The sequence below is a fragment of the Montipora foliosa genome, chromosome 5 (genome assembly GCF_036669935.1).
Source record: "Montipora foliosa isolate CH-2021 chromosome 5, ASM3666993v2, whole genome shotgun sequence".
Lineage (NCBI taxonomy): Eukaryota > Metazoa > Cnidaria > Anthozoa > Scleractinia > Acroporidae > Montipora > Montipora foliosa.
The window spans coordinates 47,728,515-47,738,514 of NC_090873.1; the positions used below are offsets into that span (position 1 = coordinate 47,728,515).

At 38.8% G+C, this 10,000-nt stretch overlaps 1 pseudogene; it reads right to left on the reverse strand.

Moving 5' to 3' along the window:
- Positions 1-10,000, reverse strand: part of LOC138002834 (uncharacterized) — a 33,647-nt pseudogene that overhangs the window by 7,811 nt on the left and 15,836 nt on the right.

Genomic DNA, 10,000 nt, shown 5'->3' on the forward strand with positions numbered 1-10,000 from the left:
GTGAACAACTGCTCTTCTCCCGTAAAATGTAATGCAAACCTTTTGATATATAGGTCAGCAGAATTCAAGAGACTATCTGGTTACCTGAGAAGTTCAAATTTTAGCTTTAAGCTTCTTAGGCAGTTATTGACGTCGTGCAAGTCACTCATCAGGCCATGCGTGGCTAGATTCAACTCTGCAGTGTATTCAGGCTCTTCAATGGACACAAATGGCATGCAAGCCAACGTTCCTCGTCGCAACCAATCAAAATCATTCTGCAGTAAGAGAAAATAAAGCATCTTGGATACCCACTTCCTTAGAAGAGTTCAAGGGTAAAATGGGAAAAGCAGAAACAGTTAGGTAACATAATGACAAAGAATTAGCAATGACACAATTGTAAATTGACATTGACTCATTTAGATGAAGAGCCAAGTATGCCAACTGCACAAACAGGACTGCAAACCATACCTTGTATTTAGCACTTCTTCGCAACCCTGAAAATAATAGAGACGGTAAGCTGCGACGCATAAGTTCCCCTGCCATCAGTAATTATTATGTTTTACAATCTTTCTGGATTTCAACAGATCTAAAATTATCAAAGAGAGAAAGAGAGAGAGAGAGAGAGAGACTTGATCCTCGCACTATCTATAGATATCTGAAAATTTCAGGTGGCTCCAACAGGATTCAAACCCACGAACCTTTCCCTTCATCGAGTCCTTTCACGGGAACACATGAGCCTAACAAAGTGACATGGTCCAACTGTATGGTGTCATAGCTCAGTTGGTAGCGCATTGCACCAGAATCGTTGAGTCCCAATGGGGCCACCTGAATTTTTCAATCCATTTAAACGCAATTTAAAGGAGTCAACAACAAAGAGCACCTGTGTTGCTAGTAGTCAGTGGTTGGTTTGTAAGTGCATACTACTTGTGGCATTTGTTCTGTCAGTGTGAAGAGATCTATCTTCCAGCATGATCTTTAGGGAGTTCGTTTTGGTGTACCTCCTCCCCCTCCCCCCCAAATCCCTCCATCATTTTTCCCCACTGATAGTTCAGTGTGATGGGTGCCTGCTTCTTAGAATTCCTGGGGTGGAGGCTCATGGCAGGGTCGCAGAGTTAGGCCAGCCATGTGGGCGTTATTCAGTTTAGGGGCTGGCTGCCAAAAGGGAGGCCCCCTGATAGCCCTTGCACCTCCAATAAACGATGCAGTTGTTAAGGTGTCTAATTATACACTACAAGAAACCCAGAGTGAGGATCATTTCTCTCTTTTGTCTACAGCCCGCACTTCAAGTATGTACATGTACATTTCTTAGATTTAAAATTCCTCGCCAAAAATACTACGATGTTCTATTTTACTCTTTGAGGACAAAATTGATATTTGGGAATACATTTGAACCTCTTTAAGGAAAATAATGGACAGCTAGAGTTATTACAAAATTACAAAAAGGAACAAGAACTAGAAGATCAAGTTACCAGAAACAATACCACAATTTCTCCAAGTGTCAATAGCTTCTTTCTGATTAAACTCTGGAGCAAAAAGTTGGCTTTCATACCAAAAATACTCCCAAAAAAACCTCAGAGACAAGAGTATGAACCTCCCAAACTCAATGCATGTATAGTACTGAAGCAACGGTGAATGCTTCACCAAACGTATCATAAATATAGTAAACCGTCACACAAAATAGAAAACTTGAATTTATTCATGTATTACCTCTTGGATTGGTGCAAACATAACACAAGTAGTTTGGTGGAACTGTTAGCTCATTGAGACCCACACATTCACTGTGTTGCCATGTTAGACACTGCTCACACTATACAACAAGACAAAGTTTAGTTAGACTTATGCAAGTAGTTTTTGATTTCTTTGTGGGGTAAGGAGTGTAAACCCTACTTTTCTCATCTTCAATGGGTTTGAAACTTTCAACCGATGTTGGACACATTTCTTAGGGGTCAGTTCGACATGATTGGTCATTTCATGCTGCCTACTGAAAAATGAATGGGAGAAATGGAATAAAAGTGAACCAAATTGCAAAACACATACAAACAGCCATTTATTGCCCATAAAACACCATTATTGTGTTCTCACTGATGTGCATTTCAACAGATTGTGAGTGACGATGTGTTAGTAGTTTACCTGAATCATAAATCCACCTTCCTCTATCTCATTGCAAAGACACCGTATCACATCTCCATTGATATCCTCTTCTTCCTCTACCTCCATGCTATCCACTATTCTCGGGTCAATACTCTCAACTTCTACCCCACCCCCCTCAATCTCCAGATCAGTATCCTGGTTTACCAAAGCTTCAGTGTCCATGGTACATGTAATTGATCTGTAGAATTCAGACAGTTCTGTATCTATTGGTTCCGTACTTGAACTCATTGGCTGAGTACCTCCTGACAACTGTGCTGGAGCAGAGGACCTGTGTATTCGGCGCTTGCTCACACTGCGGCTTCCAAACTCTGGGGATGTTTCAGGGGTAAAGTCTGATCTCACTGACACTTAAGATGACAGAATAGGGTTTCATTAGGAAGGAGAAAGAAACAGATTTTTAAAAAAATATTAATCGTAGAGCTAAAGTTTTCATCAGGTATGACAGTAGCCTGAACAATAATATTGTCTTACAAGGCCAGACAAGGTTAATTACAGGGATATTCCAAAGAATGAATGAGTAGGATTATTAGAGTCTTTGTCAATTCCTTCATGTTGGGTGCTTAATCAACCGTAAAAACCATTGAAAAAATTGAGTGAAAGACTGATCAGCCAAAGTGCTAAAAAAATAAATTTTGTTCTCTCAACATTCACATTAAAATAACAACAATACTAAATAGTAATTTACTTGATTTCTTCCTCTTCACTCCAGGCTTTTGTTCATGATAGTACTTGATGTGGTATTCCAGTCCACTTTCCTTGCGGAACGACTTATCACAACCAGGTACTTTGCATTTGTATTTATTATGATCCATTTCAATAACCAGCTCCTTGGGAGCTAGAAAAAAATGTAGAAACTTAGCTCAACTCCTACTCTGGTACTAGTGTGAGACTGCCTTTATGAAAGCCGACCTTGTGCCTAAATCAACCCCCATTTTTGTAGACAGGTGACATACTTTATTTCTATCACATATACAGGTATGCATCAAAAGCATGCCTTTTTGACACAAACTCTTTTGTCATAAAAAAAAAATTACATAAAACAAATATCACCTTCTGGAATAATTACTGAAACTGAGAGAGATCTTTTACAAGCTTCTTTGTTAGTAATTGAAGAAATTGGAGACCTTTTCTTAGCAATACCAAGACAATTCTACAACATTAGATGTTGTATTCTGAGTTATACGATTCAAACTGAAAGTGTGTGCAAAGAAAATGCAAAACTCGCTTACATTCTGGTAAGATATGCTTACGTGAAAATTCCTCTATTGGTCATCATAATTGGGAGAAATCATTCCATGAATTCATTAATTATCCCCTCCCTCTCTCCCCCTTTGGTCACATGACCTTCTTGTTTCCCATCTTTCCTCATTCTTCGCTTCGTTCATCTGGTTGGGTTTATGCCATTCCCCCGATCCCACCCAGGGGTCCTTATTTCCCTCTCGTGGCCCTCCACCGCACATGCCCAAATAAAGAGTTTCAAACAAGAGTTTGTCTGTGTGGTCACTGTCTTCGAACCTTTGGGGACAGGGCGGCGGGTAAATGCCTCTGAGAAATGAGGTTCCAGATACAAATTCAACTATGAAGACTTTTCACAGGGAAAAAAAATCACTACTGCATGCCAAGTAATGTCAAATAGCCATCAATAAATCATAAATAAATTAGGAAACGAATAAGATAATAAAGTTAAGTTACAAAATTATTGGCAACTGAAATCTTTAACACAGAAATCTGAGCTGAATCCTTAAATCTCAGCATAAAGGCCAGAGTAAAAAGGTTGACTTACATACACCCAATGGAGAGGAACAGAAATGAAATCATGACTCATACCTGGTTCTTTTCCTTTACGGTTCTAAGGGGAAAAATAATTTTTTGTTAGTACCAATCAGTTAACCGTGTTACTACTTAAGGTGCTACTGCGAATAGAACATCACAGCTTTCCTCCACATTTCAAAAAAGTTGCTGCTTCAGCTTAACACCATACTGGCAAAAAATATTTAATTTCAAACTTAAGGCTGTTTACTCTGAGTACAAGATTTGGGTTTTATGGTCTACAATCACACACATTTAGTACTGATCTGTGAGCCCAGTAGAGCTGGACCATGAAAAGTTGGTTTCAAAGACAAACTTGCTCAAGAATGCAGCATGTCAACTATATCTCAGCTCTTATCAAAGCTAATCCAAGGCTATGTAAATTCAAAACTGATTGAGTACCATTATATTTAAAGCACTGAAAATGGCTCCTAAAAGTACAGCACATCAACCAAATGTACGTCAAATTAACTACACTCTATAATGGCACCCAAAGAAGAACATACAGTTTGGAGACTTTAAAGTTGATACAAGTACTTTAAACACATACCTTCATTCTGTCAATAGACATACCTTTGAATTTCCAACAGAAAAACCTGATTGAGCTAAAGGATTCTCAGGTTCAACTTCCCCAGGTACTGCTCCTACAGCAGACAATGCAGGTGATGTTCCACTTTTAGCCACACTGGCTGACAGAGAGGAAACTGTTGGCTGCTGACTGCATGTTGCAACTGATACTGATTTATTATCCAACTCAATTTCCTGTTTTTCTTTTGAGCTTGGTATTGCAGTCTCTGGTTTTGATCCTGATACATTTGTGCTTTCTTGTTGATGTTGTTGATCCATGGTTTTGTCAGCTGTAGGAGCATTTTCCAAATCTTTCGCAGATGGAGCCAAGCAATCTTTAGAGTCCAAGACTATTGATGCAGGTAATGTTTTAGTTGGTAGTGGCCTCTCATTCTTGCGAGAACGTCGGTTTGAATTTTTCCCATTGTCTAAAGTTGGACTGATGCTTGAAGCTGGAGGGGGAACTTGGGAGACTGGAGTGGCCTGAAGAGTTTGCTCTGTGAAGAGAATTAGCCAAGTAAGAGTGGGTTACAATGTTAAGTTTATTGATGATGCAAATGACAATTTGAAATGACTTACAACTGGTTTATGCTTTACTTAACAAAGATATAGTTAAGATACTTTCAGGAAAGCCATAAATTCAATGATGTATACTTACTGAAATATAAAATAAATCAAAGGAAGAGAAAGTAAAATATGTCAACATTATCACATGACTGATTGCTAAAATATGCCATATTTACTTGTGTATAAAAGTCAACCCCATTTTCAAGGGCTAAAAACTTATTTTTCTTCATTTCTGGCCAAAAACCTGACATTCAGATCGATAGAATATTTCCTAAAAGTACAAGTCATATTAATTTTGTGAGAATCCTTTTGCAATTGCAGTGGACGAAAAAAAAAACTACTGCAAGTAAAGTTTATCAGTTCTTGTAACATGCAATGACACAAATATTTCAGTTTACTTGAATTTTTTTTTCTACGTTTTTGTGTTATGGTGAAAATTAAATCTGTCCATTTGAAACTACCCTTTCTCTTAACGTTGACAAAGAAAGGAGATTTGGCATATATAATGAACACCAAAGAGTTCTGAAAATGGCTCGATAAATAACCCGCCATCTTGGAAAACGTTTGCCAGGTTACTAAGCTCCTGAGCTCGTTCAACGAAGTGAACCAACCATCAGTCTGTTTAACTATAAAATGCACGACCTATAAAGTTACAGAGGCATTGTATTTTATAAGCCATTGTTATGCTAATTATCTGATATTTCTAGGGCTTCCAAAGTGGCTCTATCTTGATGACTCGAGTGTAAGTCGAGGGCAATTTTTGGGCTGATTTTAGGTCATAAAAGGTCGACTTATACGCAAGTAAACACAATACTTGCTGTTTTAAACAACCATCACCAACCTTCATGAGTGTGCCAACGATCCTCAGTGTGATGGCTTACTGGTATGAAGGTCTGTGCTGGTGGGGGACCATGTCTGTGGGCCAACCATGGCCTTGTGGGAGGACCAGCCTCTCTGTAATGTGGCATTCCAGGTGCACCATGAAGGATTCTTTGCTCGCATTGCATCAACTGAGCTAGTGCACTTTCAGGACTTCCATGTGGTGGACGCGTTGCCCCTGGGGGGAGGGGATGGTACACAGGCTGTCTAACACCAGCAGAGCAAGAACCTACACAGAAATATTTCATTACGTCTTTGTTACAAGAAACGAAAAAACAAATAAGTATGCATGCATTTAAGTATAGTTAATTCTATGAATTTGAGTGCATTTGGTGAATTTATGGGCACATGTTAAAAGTTCTCAAAACTTTCAAAACATGAGTGACCATAAATCATGCAATGCATGAGCAAGTTCATAACATTTTTTCAATTATTACATTCTCAACAAAATTATTACTTGATCACTGAATTTGCGCGGTATAAATAACCATTATTGTGTTTCCAAATTAGCAACTTCCCTCTTGCACTCCATAACCTATTTAGGCATTTGTCATTGTCCAATCTGAAATGTGATATTCTGTCGAGTATGTAATAACATATGCTCATTAAGAATTATAATTGGAAACTGTTTTCAGAATTTCTGGCTCAAATTCTCTTTGAGTTTTTGTTTTCCAATTGATTATTGTTTAATTATTTACCTAATTACTGCAAAGAAAGCACTCGCTCACATCTTAGACGTGTCAGTTAAAACGCAACATGAAACAGATTTAGACAGCTTGTACTGTGTTCAGGCAAACCAACTTTGACCTGTATGGGTTGTCCAACATGCAAACTACAATGATTCCCTGCACGAGGACACAAGCTACATGTACCTACAGTGCTACTGAAACCGTGGTCTACGGAAATGTGACAAAGAGAAGGTTAGAGGGACAGGATCATGGTTGATTTTGCCCTTCAACTATCTAAATCTGAAATTTCCACAGGGCATTGTGTCCCCCTGCAGTTGATCAATGTAGTTACATGCTGAACAACCCGTAGGGATCAAGGTTTGGTGGCGTGAACATGATTAACAGTTAACAATGCAATGTATAAGGCCATGGATTTGGCAAAGGACCCCTTAGGGAAGCACATACAAGAAATTCTGTTCTTGCAATGCTTTTAAACTAGAAATAACATACAAGTGTAACTTACACTGTCCCATGCAAGGTCCTGGTGGTGGTGGAGGTGGAGGATAATGCATTCCATGAGCATACAACATGTACCCTGGGGATGGAGGCGGGTACTCAGGATGTGGAGGTACATGACCAGCTGGGAGGTGCATCCTGTGCCCAGGATGAGCTCTATACATGTGTTGATGATGGGGTGTTGGACAACATGACCTTGGCATAGGTGAATAGATCAATGGAGGGGGTCCCGTAGGTGGATATGATTCTCTAGGGTATGGGGGAGGTTGGTTAGCAGGGGGTGATGGGCTGAGATTAGGGGGAGCAGGTTTTGGGGAAGTATGGTTGGCAGGTTGAAAAGCAGATGGCGAGTGTGCTGCTGCTTGAGCCTCACTCTGACGCTGGGCAGACAACTTCCCTGTGATTTGATCTAGTCGAAACTTTTTTGCCTGGTATGTCTGTTTTTTGGGAGCTGGTTGATTTTCATTTGGAGTCCCTGTTGAGTTTGCAGGGCTGGTAGGGCTAGATACAGCACAAGGCAGACTTTGAGTAGAATTTGTCAAATTATCAGTCAAGCCACCATCTGGTGTGGACTCATCAATTTCTGGCTCTGGTTTGATAACAGATACTGCAGATTTCTCTATGTCCATGAAGGCCATTGAATACCCATATCCACGAGGACTGATAGAAGATGATCGACTCCCCTTGGAACTCTTACGACGTTGAACAGTTTTCTCAGTCTTAACATTATTGTTAAGAGTTCCTTTAGTAATTAAACTACCCTCAGAGTTATCTCCACGTCTTGAGGGTACAACTACTTTAACTGGCCCACTTTTGGAGACCGTTTTCATTGTCAGTCCACTCTTTGCCTTGTGTGCTCTTGACAATCTTTCAGCTTTAGATAATGTCCTCTTAATCTTAGGCCCCTTGGAGGTTTTAATTTTCTGAACAGCACAGTCTGAAGGTTTGATATCATTAGGATTATCCTTTTCTAGTTTTGGAGTAACAGTGTCTAATTCTTCACATTCATTTCGTTCCTGATGAAGATCTGCTGAAGTACTAGAGTCATAATTACTTGTGTCATAGCTACACATAGCTTCATTTTCCTCCACTGAGGGAACTATATTCTGTGCCTCTACTTCCATATTTAAAGCTTTACCAGGAATATATACTTGAGCTTTCTCATCCTCTTCTTTTTTACATGTACTTTTGTATTCATCTTTCACTTCTTCAGAGTTTACATTTTCAGTTATATTTAGCATACTGTCCTGACTGTTTTTCCTTGTTTCTTCAGGCTTCATGCTCAAATCACTGCTACCTTGCACATCCACACCACTACAAGAGTCTTCCTTTTCCTCTTTGACATGCAAAGCCATCTCAAACTTTTCTTGTGATTCCTTTCTTTGCCCTTCATCATGTTTTAATCCTAAATCACTACTTTGATCTATTTTATTCTCAAGCTCAACTGAACTGTAAAGTTTTTGTTCAAATTCCTGAGCCGCTGTGTTTTCTGTTACACAATTAAACATTCTTTCTGCTTTGTTTGTTTTGTCCAAAAGCTGTCCAGTGCTTTTTTCTCCGACATCCTTAACTGGTGACTCAGAGACATTGATGAACTCTTCAACTTCAGGTTTCTCCCCCTTGTTTGTTATATTCCTTGGATACAAAAAGTAGAAAAAATAATCATCAAAATTAATGTGCATACCGTATCTCTATCACAATGATGCCTTTGTATAAAAATAATGGATTATTCCATACAACCTCCAGCCTAAAAAACAATGGTATACAAAATTTGTTCTGCACTGTTGAAAAGGTTCATGGTACCATACTTACAATTTGACACCTGGACCATGCAAGACTTCCTCGACTTCAGGCAATTCACCAGAGATTTGAGGCACACTGGACTCAACAATGAAAAGGTACAAATACGAAGATAGTTATTACACGTGTATGCTGTAATTAGCCAGAAGGTGAAATTTTTAAAATGACAAAATGCTTTGTGGTTGTGCTGTTTGCCCTAGCAGGGCTCCCAGTTGAGAATGATACCAATTGAAAATTCTTTCTTTGTTTCAGAAGGTAAAGAGTAATATCACACTGATCTTACTTGTGTATCTTTCCTTTTTTGTTTCTACTATCCTTTCGTTTCAGTGGCACCACAGGTGGAGTAGGACTGATTTCTGCACTCCTTTTCCGAGCTCTTTCAGCTCTGGCTGTTGCCATGAGTTGCCGTCTTTCTTTTCTTTCCTGTACCTCTTTGTCATGCTCTAGTTTTTCTGAAGGCAACATGGCCACTTTCTGATTCAAAAACCAAAACAGTATTTCACATTACATTGTGCATTAAAGGTGATCGGGAATAATGAATATACTGTGCTACTATTATCTCTAAAAGGAGGTAATGAAGAAAGGAAACTACTGTAATGCAAGAAAAATACAAAATAATATTAACATAATAATTATATTGAATATGAAATGTTGCTACATTCAGCTATTATCATAATTTATTATACTGTGCTTCTTATAGTAGAAAAGCCATTTTATAATTTAGATACACTGTAAATGTACGAAGTATTAACGTAATGGCACTCACTGTTTACACACACTGATATAGAATTTTTGATATGTACAAGTTTGCCTACCAATGAACAGCTATTGAACCACTGCTGGGCACATTGAAAACTGTTTGCTAAACATCCCTATTTTCTCTACTATACACCCTTTTCATATGACTTCACAACAACTGTATTTTTGTCCCTCTACACTGAAGTGGTGGCCATGCTGGTGAAACTAATCAATCTTCAGGGAATTGACTTCCTTTTTCATGGAAATATCTCCTTTTGTTTTAGTACAGTAAAACCTCTGTTAAGCAGCCCTCTATTAAACAGACA